The following is a 12,627-nucleotide window of genomic DNA, read 5'->3' as shown; positions in this document are numbered from 1 at the left end:
TAAAGTATGAAGTGTGGTTTCAGGTTGAAAAAAATGTTTTACACATAGAAACTCTGCATTTGTAGGCCAAAGAACCGTTGAGGTTTTGTCCTGAGAGCGTGATGTCTATGCCCACTTACTATACTTTGCTCAAAGAATTAGGAGGGGGCTTGGGAATGAGGGGTGAGGGACAAGTGGAGAGATGGGCAAGCATGTGTGTGCCCCTCCCCCACCGGGTGACCACACGTAAGGCAGCAGCCAGATAATGAAATCTCTCTCAAAAACAAAGCAAAAAAAAAAAAAAAGTCCTGCATTTCTTCCCCGCACCTGCAGCTCATTTCCAAGCGCCCAGCAGTCACACCCTCTGCCCAAACGTGACGACAGCCACCCTGGTCCCGGGCCCTCAGCTCTCAGAAGTGGACAGGGCTCAAGAAGGCGTCCCTCCACTTCCTGCGGCTGACCCTTAGCAACCTCGGCTCCCGCCCAGGAACAGGTCTCTGCAGCTGGGTGGGGGCGGGGCCTCCGTGTCGCCCCACCCCCTTGGCGGCCCGCGGACTCCGCCGCGCCCCCCGCTGCCCTCCCCGCCCGCCCCGGCTCCGCCCATCGTCCGGTGGTGGCTGGGGGAGGAGCGCGGAGGCGGCGGCCGAGCTCACTGCGCGCGCCCCTCTCGGTCCCGGCCCGGGTCGCGGAGCCCCACCGTGCGATCCGTGGTGAGTACTGACGTGGCCGGCCACATCCCGGGTGGGGGCACCGGCCTCCCTGTCCCCCGAGGGTCGCTGTGGGCCTTCTCCGCGGCGCCCGGGGCAGAGCGGCCCGGGGAGGCCGAGGGGACTTGTTCCCGAGGAGTGACCTCTCTGCCCGATGCGCCGCGTGGGCCGCCCGGGAGCCTTGGCCGCGGCGGTGCTGGCGGCGATGAGGATTCCCAGCCCCGAGGGTGTGCGGGCCTCACGAGGGGGCGCCGGCCTGGCCCGGCTTGCGGGATAGAGGAATGGTCGCTGAACCTGGGTAGGCAGGTTGGGGAATCTCCATCAGAGGGAGAAGGGAAATGGAGTGAAGGGGAGAAACCCCTCTGCGAGGGGAGAGTTGGGCAGAGAGCCCACCCTAGTTGATTTCAGAGAGCCAAGGTGATCCGGCAGTCTTCCCATTGGGCCCGCACACCAATGGCACATCCTCCTCCTTCCTGCCGCACACATGGCCCTCCTCACTGGGGACCGCCTCTAGGCAGAACTTCCCAAACTTTTTTTGCACGTAGTACCCCATTGCGCTCTTAAACATTAGAATCCTAAGGAACCTTTGTTTATATGGTTGGTATGTATTGAGAATTGCCATGCAGAAATAAAACTGAGAAACTTTTAGGATTTTTAAAAATTCATTTAAAGTTAATAGGACAATTATATATTAACGTTTTCGTTAAAACAAACACAAAAAACTTCTAAAACAGAAAGTTATGGACAAGAGTGGTATTGTTTTACATTTCTGAAAATCTCTTTAATCTCAAGTTTAATAGAAGATGGAGTGCTGGATGTGATGGTGCTATCCTGTCATCCCAGTGCTTACAACGCTGAGGTGGGAGAGACGGATATGAGTCTGAGGCCAGCCTGGGCCAGTTCCAGGCCAGTCTGGTCTAAAGCCTGTGTCAAAAAAAAAGGCGGGTGGATTCTTGTATATGCTTCTGCATTCAGTCTGTTGCAATATCACATGCCACATAGCTTCTGGAGACCTCCACATTATACGTCTGAAAATGTAAGAATGAAAAGGTCACATGACTTTGCAGATACCTGGAAGTTCTCTGCACCACACTTTTAGAACCATTTGGAGGCTTTACTCATTGGACCTGCTTCTTGTTTGTGATTCTTCCTCTAAGTGGGAACATACAAGACCCGAGACCACAGATAGTGTTAGCCTACAATATGTGGAAGCAAGCTTGTCCTCACTTTGGAAAGCAAATACGAGGTCCCCACATTTGATGATGACTCTTGCTGGCCTCCTTAAAACTCAGCAAGTCTTACATGAGACTTTGGTTGTTTCTATGCCTACAAAGCTGACTTGGTATATATCAGGATTACAGCAGTAATGTGGCAAAAAGGACCTGTGGATTCAGAGAGACTGTGCCAAGTGTGTAAGGATTGGTGTGAGAAATACCAAGTAGTCGAGAGGTATTGGAATACGCTTCCCAGACTTGGTGTTCCTTCGCTTTCAGCTTTCAGAGGCCTGGCGCTGTGAGTGGTTCTTGCTCAGTCCCTGCCAGAAAGCAGTTGTTCAACATTTTGGTGTATGATAGGTGGGATCCTTCCCTGGATTATTTCCTTGGCTTCATGCTCTGTCAGTACATGTTCAAGATAGAAATTGTATACATATATACATCAAAAGAAAAATTTCTCTCACTCTACCTGCAGAGCCTGTAGTGCTCTGATGGAGTGACTTTGAAGCCTAGAACCGATACTTTAGAAATGATTTGTGCACAGTCCACAGATTCTGGGATCTAAACTCTGAGTACCTGTTGTGCTTTTTGCAGAAGCCTCCTCTTGGATGATGGAGTCTTATTCATCCCTTCAGTGAATATTTGTTGACCTCCTGGTTATCATGTGCCCAGTTCTGTACTGGATGCTGGGAAAATAGTGAATGCACAGGACACAGGCCCTGTCTTTCTGGAGCTTACAGTTTTGTAATTACTGTTTAATTGAGTCAATCTACCAAGAGGGTTTAACATGAAGCTTGCTCCTACCCTGTAGCAAAGATGTGCTTCAAAAGCATGTGCCAGGGCTAGTGGAGTGGCTCAAGTGGTAGAGTGCCTGAGGCTCTGAGTTCAAATCCCAGTACCACCACAAAAAAAACAAAGAAAAGCGTGTGCTGAGCATACCAGTCCTACAGATAATGATTGCCAGGTACCTGGCAAAGAACTTCCTTTGTCTTGTTTCCTCCATTCTTCCTTTTACAGAGGAAGTAAGTCCCAGTGAGCCAGACTATGTACAGGAAAATTACTTCTAACTTGATGCCAGTCACTGGACCAGCATTGGGTTAGGATGCTTGATCTCGCTGGGCCTTAGTATCTTTGACTTTAAAGTAAGGGGTTAGGCCAGTGATATCAAGTGTCCCAAACAACCAGTGTCTTACTGCAGTTGGCTAATACTAGCATTCGTGCACATCACTTCCCAACTCCATGTTCAGTAGCATCACATATTTTTTAGCTTGAAACAAGTCATGTTGGGATCTTGAAATAAGTCATGTTGGGAACTAGCCAATGCTCCAAATCTGGGCTTTCTGTCTATAGAGCAAGTTGTTAAACATTTACCAGCACACCACTGCTACTGTCAGAGTCAAGGTACTTTTGGATTGTTTCTTTTTTTAACAGAACACACTTTTTAGCCTGAAAAAAGAAAGACACTGGATATGAGTATGTGATTCAAATCTTCCAAATTTTTGAAGAGGGGAAGAGAAGGGGCAGGAAGCAGGGGAAAGAAATGGCCCAAACAATGTATGCACATATGAATAAATGAATAAATAAATAAATAAAATGTTTTTAAAAGACTGTGTTTTCACCATGTCCTAGAATATGGGTCAGCAAGCTTTTTGTGTAAAGAGCAGATAGCCTGTGCTGTCTGGACTGCAAATACATAGCTCTGTTGCTGTTGTGTGAAAGCAGCCATATGCAATATGCAAAGTTCCAATAAAACTTGGCTGAGTTCCAATAAAACTTTATTTACAAAAACAGGTGCTAGGTCAGTTTGCAGATACCTGACCTAGAATATTGAAACAGGAGCCATGTTTCAAGAGGTAGTTCCACAGAAAAGAAAATTCTTCAGGACTTTCCAGGGACATAAATCTCCAAGATGGGTATAGGAACTGCAAAGGCATTGGAATCAAAGTTGTGGAAGACTCTATAGTGGGTTGTTTAAAGGAATGCTACGTACAAGTTTTGAGGAACAACATGGATGGTGAGTGGGAATCTTTATTCCCACCTCCCTTTTTGAAGCCATCTCAGAGGCTCTGCTGGGGTGAATGGAACCTGCAGACTAATCCAGTGTGTGGATTTTGGGTGTTCTTATGCAAAAACCAGTAGCATCTCTAACAGAGACCTTGATTTCAGAAAGTGTTCTAAAGAAAGTTAAAATCATCCTTGTATATGTGTATCTTATACATTGTATAGACACACTGTATGTATACATGTGTACTTATGTGTATTTACATTTCTGTATATGTGTGCAAGTTGTATACTTGTGTAATTACACAGTTTGTGAATTTAAAATCATCTCATAAATGTTTGGAAGACAAGCATACCAAAATATCAATGGTAGCTTGTTCTGAGCAGTGGAGTAGGTAGAAGAAAGGTATGGAAGCTTTAGTTGTTACTTTTTATAAAACTGGATGTCTGTTTATCATGCAGCATTCATATTTTTTACAACTTAAAAACCTAAAATCCAAACACCTGTACTTTTAAAAGGGAGATGGGGTTATTTATTTGATTAAAAAAACAAAAACCTGGTTGAGCACCTGTGGCTCACACCTGTAATCCTAGCTACTCAGGAGGCAGAGATCAGGAGGATTTCCGTTCAGAGCCAGCCCAGGCAAATAGTTCCGTGATACCCCATCTCAAAAAAACCTTCACAAAAATAGGACTGGTGAAGTGGCTCAAGGTGAAGGCCCTGAGTTCAAGCCCCAGTACTGCAAAAAAAAAAAAAAAAAAACTGTCACCACTCCCTCCCTCCAATAAAACAAATTGTCACTAGTATATGGAATGCTAGTATATACTAACTCAAAATATTGAGAGCAATCCCTCTCAATTCAGAATATTTTATTAAACAGTATTAATGTTTGACTTAAACTCTTGTCCATGGTTAGAGGTACTAGGTCAAAGTGTCCATTTATGGGCCATTATGCAATCCTTACACTGGTGTTATAAAATGCTATTGTATGGTTTTAAAACTCAAAAAGGAAACAGGACTGTTTCCTTGTGATCCTACATTTGTAAGGAGAGAAAGCGTGTGTACATCTGTGAGTGGATATATGCCTGTGGAAAGGCAGTAGATTTGCCAAAACATTGAGTGACTTTCTGTTGGTGGAGGTGAGGAGAGGTACAGTTGATTTTTTGATTTTCTTCAGCTTTGCTTATCATTGTTTGCCAGCATGAACAGATACTAAATTTGATACGACAAAAATCAACCCCAGCAGTAGTTTTTACACATAATACATTGAGCACACAGGGGCTTTCATTTTTCTTCACACTCACCTGCTGCCAGCCTGCCTGGTGGCAGAGCGCTGCTATTCTTTCTCCAAGTGGGAAGTGGAAAAGTAAGTGAGGAGAGCCAGGTCTGGGGAGTTGAAAACGGGCACAGCGACCACTGCGGTTACATTGTGCCATGTCGACTCCCCACGTGGTCTGTTCCAGCCCTCTCCTTCAGTTGATTAGGAGACGAGATTAGAAAGTTCTTCCTAGGTTTAGTGCCATCAACTGACCATCATTAATTGGCCTTGATTTCTTTATTTTTAATTAATGGGAAATTTCAGAAATACAAATTAAATGGGGAAAAAGAGTATAAACTCACAGCTTCTGCAATTGTGAATGCTGACATTTGGCCTGTCTTATACCTTTTCTTGGCCTCACTACTTTTTTTTCTGCCTAGAGCTGACATCTTCATTTTTAACTATTTAAATTAACAAATAACTATTCTTTGTTGTGTCTTTTTAGTAGTAAGCAAGCACTGACGACTGTAGCAAGTCTTTAAATTGTTCTGCCAAATGGAACTTCTCAATGGTCTTTGAGCACTTACTGTGTTACTGCTTCTCTACTTTTGCATTTGATCTTCCCTGGGCCTGTAAGTCTAAATCTATCTTTCCTTTTTCCATTATCTGTAAAGCCTTTCTCAAATCCCAGTTGTAGCTCTCTCTTTCCATTGACCTTTCTTATTATCCTTATCTTATTGTAATTAAATATGTGTTTATCTTAGTCTCCTTGTTAAACTGTAATCTTTATATAAATGGAGTATTTTCCTTATCTTCCCTTTTCTTGTGGTACTTAGCAATGCTTAATGCAAAGAAGATACTCCAGAAATACATGTTAAATTAATTTGGATTGACCAAGGTCACTGGGGAAAAATTTGAGTATAAAGGAAATCCATCACATTAAAAGAAACGTTTTCAGACATTACCCAGGGCCAAGAACATTTTCTCTCAATATTTTTTAAGAGTAAGAATCATAATGAACCAATATAAAAAGGTAGGATTTGTTATCATTGTTGTTTTGTTTTTTAGGACATGTTTTTTTTGCCTATGAGCCACTAGGTCTTTTCTGATCTTAGAATGCCCTCAGCCTTTCCACTACCTGGAAAAAAAAAAACAAAACTGAATAGTATTGGGTTACTTTTATTGAATAAGAGTGATTGTTTACTCTATTTTAAATATTTATTGTTTTAAAATGTAATTTTTTTTTTTTGCCATACTGGGGCTTGAACTCAGGGCCTACACCTTGAGCCATTCCACCAACCTTTTTCTTTTTTTTTTTTTTTAATGGGTTTTTTTGAGATAGGGTCTCACAAACTGTTTGCCGGAGCTGGCTTCAAACCACAATCCTCCTCATCTCTGCCTCCTGAGTAGCTAGTAGGTGTGAGCCACCAGTGCCTGGCTAAAATGTAAATCTTTACTGAAAGAAATAGGTGACATTTAGAGCCCCCTAAGACCGATGAAATAAGTCAATAGCAATCTCAGGAATTATGGTTATACAGAAGGTCACTGAGCTTTAGGGTTATCCCATCTAGTTATCCCAGCAGCCCTGTCATATGGGCAGAGCTGTACAGGCAGGTATTGTTACCTTAAATCTGCAAAGAAGTAAACTGAGGTTTAACAAGCTAGAGGGACTCTTGTCTACAGCACTAAGTGGTAGAGTTTGATTTTAAGTGCAGATTAGAAACTAAAAGAATTTCGGATTAGAGGTTATGAACATGCAAAGACATGAAACCGTCTTGTGAAGCATTATATGTCTTTTGGACTCAGAACAGGTTCTTGTACCCCTTAATGCCTTAAAGCTACTAAAAGAACATCTCTCTGACCAGTTGTTTCTCAGATTCCTTATGTTCTGCCTTAGCTCTGTTGTCAAGAGTTAATCCAGGCACTTCGATGAGTAGTAGATCCTGTCTGTGCATGTGCACTGCTGTGATTCTCACTCATTCTCTCCTGACTTTAGCACTCTGAGTGAGCCCATCTTTGGATAGGGTGACTTGCTGAGGGCCATTGCTCCAGCAAATGAGTATGGAGCACTTAATTATTCATTATCCTTATCATCCTTTCTGTGACCATTACTGTAGACCTACAAAGCAAGGTACAAGTTGTGACATAATTCATGAAGGTACATCACTCTCAGGTAAAGTGGCCTTCCTACATGATTCACCAAGTTTGAATTTTTGGTTGAGAAAAAGAGCATTAAATAAACCATTGCTGAGATTTAGTCATATGCAAGAGCTATGCCAGGGCTGATGTACAAAACATGCCATTTTGTATTTGTATTAAGGTGGTATCAAGACTAGCTTTGGGTTTGAAGATTTCACATGAACCTTGTTTGCTCAGATAAGGAATCAGTCACCTCCTAACTGCTTAAGTGCTGGCGATGACTGCATTATCCATATCAACCCATCCTATCTGGTCCTCATGTAGGTGCCTTACAGTTTGCAGATTATTTTAAAGTGAATTTTAATTTTTAAAATCCAATTGGTTAATTTGGGATATTTTTTATGCTACTTGTTAGGAGACTCAACGGTGGATGCAAGAGAGTTGGCTCTGACATTGGAAGGACTTGTAACCAGTTTGGTCACTCACCAAGCTGGAGTCTTTGGCAGGTGACCTAACCCCTCTGATGCTGTCTTGTCACCTGTAAAATGGGGTGGTGGTGCTTTTGTCTCAGAGTTGCCGAGGGGAGATGGCACCCCACAGGCAGTTCACATGTCTCTGGATTGCAGTGCATCTGCAGTCATTAGTCCCTATTCCATAAGGCTTTTCACCACTGCTCTTCCCGACTTCGTCCCAGTCCCACCTCCTGAGCTCTCTAGGCCCATATATGGAGTTGACCATAGACATCTTCTTCCCAGATTCACCATGTCCACAACCAACATCCCAGTCCCCATCTTGGTCACTGGCTCTGATTATTTGCCCAAATCAGAAACAGCTATGATCCTAGACTTCTCTATCCTCCTCACCTACCCATAGTCTATTCTGCTTTCATAATGCCCCACCTCAGGATCTTTTCCCTCCTGCACCTCATTATTGCCCCGGCCTCATTTTCTGATTTGGTAGTACTGATAGCACTAACCTGCTTTCCATCTAACTTCCTTGCTCCGAATCAGTCCACACCACTACCAGAGAGATCTCTACTCTAAAAATCAAGTCTGGGCTTGAAGACTGCAGCCTAGGATTTTTGTCTTCAGTGCAAATCCAGACCTTCCAGTGGACTTCCTCTTGACCTGGACCCTGAACACCTTTTTTCTCTTAGCCTCAGAAACACGGTGAATGCACAAAAGGTGGCCCCGTGAGACCTGAAGCAGGCAAACATCCATCCTTTAGTGGTGATGTCCTTTTGTTCTTTCTAATTTCTAAAGTTTAAGTCAAGTCAATCACCATGATTTACAACATGAGTTTGGGAGCTTGAGGAAATCAAGCAGCCTTCTTCAAGAATGAGTCTCAACTAGTCCTGCTCTTAGTGCTTCGGCATATATAGCTGCCTGCCACTTCTGTCCTCCTCACATGACTCAGATGCTGTGGGACTTAGTTGGAGGTCTCTGAATGTCATTTACTAAACCCCACTGGTGACCACAGGGAGCAGTAGAATAGAAGACCCACATTCCAAGAAGGGACTGAAGATGACCTTTGAGAGGAGGGATACAGTCAAGCTGGGTCTGGAACCTTCTGAGGAGCCCTCCCTCCACTTCTTCCTCTGGCCAAGTGTTTCATGACCCCGTGATGGCCTGCTTTTTCCAGCCCATCTCTGGAATCTATAAATGCTGAAGTTCACCAAGACTTTTTTGTGAAACTGCTTTTATTAGCTCCAGTGATACTAAAAAGTAAAAATGAGTAGGTCTGTTCTTTTGAGTTACTGCAGCTAATTTAGAATGAGCATAAAGGATGTGTTGGGTTAAGTCTTTGTCTTGGGGAGCTGCAGATGATCCTGCCTTGTCTTGGAAAGTGATCCCAGAAATGTGGAGCTTTAAGAGGCTCCCTTGCCACACCTTGCTGTGGTGTGGTCCCAGTCCCCCAAATCCTGGCTGTTATTTTTGGCAGTGCTGTGCACATCTGCCTAATGAGTCATGATCATCTCTGTGGCACATCCTGAGAATTTCCAGTGTTGCTTAATAATGAAATTCAGAGAAACAACAATTAGGTTAGCGTTCGGGAAGTTGCCACTTCTCAATTGTAATCTAATATATTCATACTCTGAATTCATTTCAAATCCATCAGATTTTAGCGTTAGAAATCTACAATTTAAACTAGGTGTGCAGCCAGGAGCTTGTAGTTGTCTTTATCAAAGTTCCTGTGTTGGCTGACAAAGCCCCATGTAAGGTTTGGCCCCCGCTGCATCCTCACCTTCTTCAGCCCTCACTCAACCTGGCCACCGTGATGTCCCTTTGACTTACCAGCAGGCCACTACCTCAGGGCCTTTAATGGATTCTGCCTTCCCACAGATCTCATAGCTTTTTCCCATCGCTTCCTTCAAGGCTCTGTTCAGGTGGCCCCATGCCAGTGAGGTCTTTTGTGATCAAGGTCACCGCCTCACATTCTGTTTGAATATCTATTTATTTGTTTAGTCTGTCTCCTTCCACTAACGTGGAAGTGCTGTATTATCACTGCAGAGACTTTGTTCACTGGTGTCTTCTAGGATCTAGAATAGTTCTTGACATATATTAGACAATTAACATACATTGAATAAATGAATGAATGAATGAATGAATCATAAGTTGTTTTTTCTTTACAAGGACATTATAGAGCATCAACCAACCTTATTTTAGATCATTGACCAACCTTATTTTGCTCATTAGGAAACTGAGGCACAGAAATGTTATATGGCTAAATAAAAATAAAACTGTATTACTTTAACAACCATTACAGTTTCAAAAAATCTAGAAAGGGCTGGAAAAGTGGCTTAATTGGTAGCGCACCTGCCTAGCAAGCATGAGACCTTGAACTCAAATCCCAATGCCACAAAATAAAAAAACCCAAGAAATATATGTGGAACTTTCTGCTCATTTATCCAGAGTAGGACAGAAGACTGAGAGACAATAGACTGCTAACAATTTAGCAAGAAAGATACCCTGTGACTACAAAGCTATCTGATACAGAAGGCAGAGTTGCATTGCAGACCACTCCACATGTGATGAGTGCTCAAGAAAAACCTGTGGCAGGATTTGATCACACTGTTATAGACCCATTCCCTTCTCCAAGACCATCCCTGTGTTCCAGTGTTTGTTTACTCGTTTTTCTGTTTTCTCCCCGAAATAGATCATTGTTCTTCTGGCTTTTCCTTCAAAGTTCTTGTGATACTTGTATCTAGTTATAAGTTAAGAGGTTTTTGTTTTGTTGAAATCCCTTTTACCAATAGCTGAAGTATCTGATCTCTGGGAAATTTCAGAGATATCTTGTTGGTCCATATGCATCCATCCATCCATCCATCCATCCATCTGTCTATCTAATAAAGCAAAGAACTAGAATTTCTAGTGCTCTGCTTGCAACAAGCTATGGTGATTTGCTGGCTTGGAGAGTTCTGACCTCAGTGTTTATGCTTACATAGACATCCTTGGAATCTTTCTTTTGACCAAAAAAGGTTGTTTATAAGTATCATTGTGTTTAGATACAAAGCAGTCAGTTTGGGAGTGGGACCAATTAATTTCTCTTTAAACAGGAAAAAAAATAAAGTATAGCTAATATTTCTAGTGAACTGAAGTAAACCCTACAGATGCAGTGATGTTACTTTGACTTTGGAGTTAGAAGCTGTAGAAATTCAGGATGGGTATATTTAGGAGGGTAGCAGGAAAATAAGGGGACACACCACAAAAAATACAGAAGAAACCCTTCCTGTTGTCTGCCTAGACTTGAAAAACCTGCCCTTGTGTGTCTTTAGATGTCCTAAAGTAAAAAAAAAAAAAAACTTGCAGATGTACCATGTGCTGCATGCCCAGTGAAGTGATTCTCATCTCAGCTGCTCACCTGACAGCTCTTGCTGACCATATAAGTTCTTTGAAAATGGATTTGTAGCCTCAAAATAGAAAGCCCAAACTCCATCTTTACTCCACTATTGACAGGAGTTCTGCCCAGAGCCACTCCTCTCTTGCTTTCCTCCTGGGATGTGAAAATTCTGGGTTGGCAGCCTTAAGAGGATTCTACTCTGATAGCAGAGACTGTAAAATCATAGATTTATATACTCCATAAGCTGAATAGAGCTCTAAGAGGAAAAGAGAATCTTTTTCTTTTCTGACCATTGGCATTTAGCTCATCTAAGTTGCTGATTAAGACATCTCTACAGATCTAGCTGTAATGGATAAACGTCCTAGCATGGCACTGTGCTTGGGTGCTGGTGCTCATACTGAATCAATCACTATTGGCTGGTCCATCTGGTTTTCTAACAAGAGTGATGTTTTAGCATCTGTCCATATGCTGTGCTTAGTCTCCCTCATAAAACCCATTTTCAGGATTGCTGCTGGGGCTTGCAAGTTCATTCTGGGGTTATACATAGCAAAGCTCACTGGCTCAAATGAGAATTTTGCCCCTGGTTTGAACTCTTGAACCTCTTATCTTGCTCTAACCAATGAGGTTCATGATTATGCAAACATAGAGTCAAATTGTGCAACAGATTTAAGGACTGCCTGTCATGTACATAAGGGGAAATCTTGTAGACTGGAAATCTCAAGTCTAGATAGAGGGCAAGGGCAGTCCCAGTCTCTCCAGGGTTACAGAACCGAATCTCATCCTCATTAACTTTTTAGTCAAGTCCCTATAGTGACCAGATGAGAACATTTGGTCACTAGAGGCCATTTTAGTGTCACTCAGTTTGACCTGCCTGGCAGACAAGCAGTTTACAGAGGAAGAAAGTCAGTTATCAGACAAATAGGAAATGATTCAACTTTACTAGCTATTAAAGAAATGGCAAGATTGGCTTTTTAATTTCTCAACTTGGCAAAATGTAAGAACAAATTATGTTGCCTGCTCTGGGCAGTTCCAGAGAAGGCTCGTTAAATTGGTACAGCCTTTCCCAGGTACCCTGGTGATAATTGACACAGTAAAGACATGCAGAGCCTTTCACCCAGCTGTCCTGCTTCTAGTAACTGAAAGCCAAGCATTTATTTATAGGAATTGATTAGGGACCTCCTAAAGCCGTGTATACTAGGGCTGCAGCGATGTTTGAGTGGTAATACTTGGAAACAAGCTAAGTGTTTTAATAACAAAGATTGAAGTAAATTGTTTCTGATTGGTAGATTTTTATAGTCTATTTAAAAGTGGTGAAAATATCACACTTGCCCTGTTAAGATATTTGTGGTCTACTGCTGACTGGAGGGAAAAAAGCAAAACCATATGAGCTCTAATTTTTTTTTTGAAAAGTACATTTAAAATTCTTAGTAAGGAAAATCTAAACTATAGTATTACAGAGGATGTTTCTTATTATTCACTTTATTTTCT

At 42.5% G+C, this 12,627-nt stretch overlaps 1 protein-coding gene across 4 annotated transcripts in view; it reads left to right on the top strand.

Annotated features, from left to right (window-relative positions):
* Positions 1-566: 566 nt before the first annotated feature.
* The window catches only part of Aco1 (aconitase 1), a 61,766-nt gene continuing 49,705 nt past the window's right edge, over positions 567-12,627 (top strand). For 2 of the 4 annotated variants that reach the window (XM_074051629.1, XM_074051628.1), the window contains exons 1-2: positions 592-689; positions 7,715-7,805. The gene's annotated coding sequence lies outside the window, so the exon portion shown is untranslated. Of the gene's footprint in view, positions 690-7,714; positions 7,806-12,627 lie in introns of all 4 variants that reach the window. The other 2 variants (XM_074051627.1, XM_074051630.1) reach the window with 2 other exon arrangements.

Source organism: Castor canadensis, chromosome 13 (assembly GCF_047511655.1).
Source record: "Castor canadensis chromosome 13, mCasCan1.hap1v2, whole genome shotgun sequence".
Taxonomy (NCBI): domain Eukaryota; kingdom Metazoa; phylum Chordata; class Mammalia; order Rodentia; family Castoridae; genus Castor; species Castor canadensis.
Note: the sequence above shows the minus strand (reverse complement) of the source record. Positions and strands in the feature narration are given on the sequence as shown.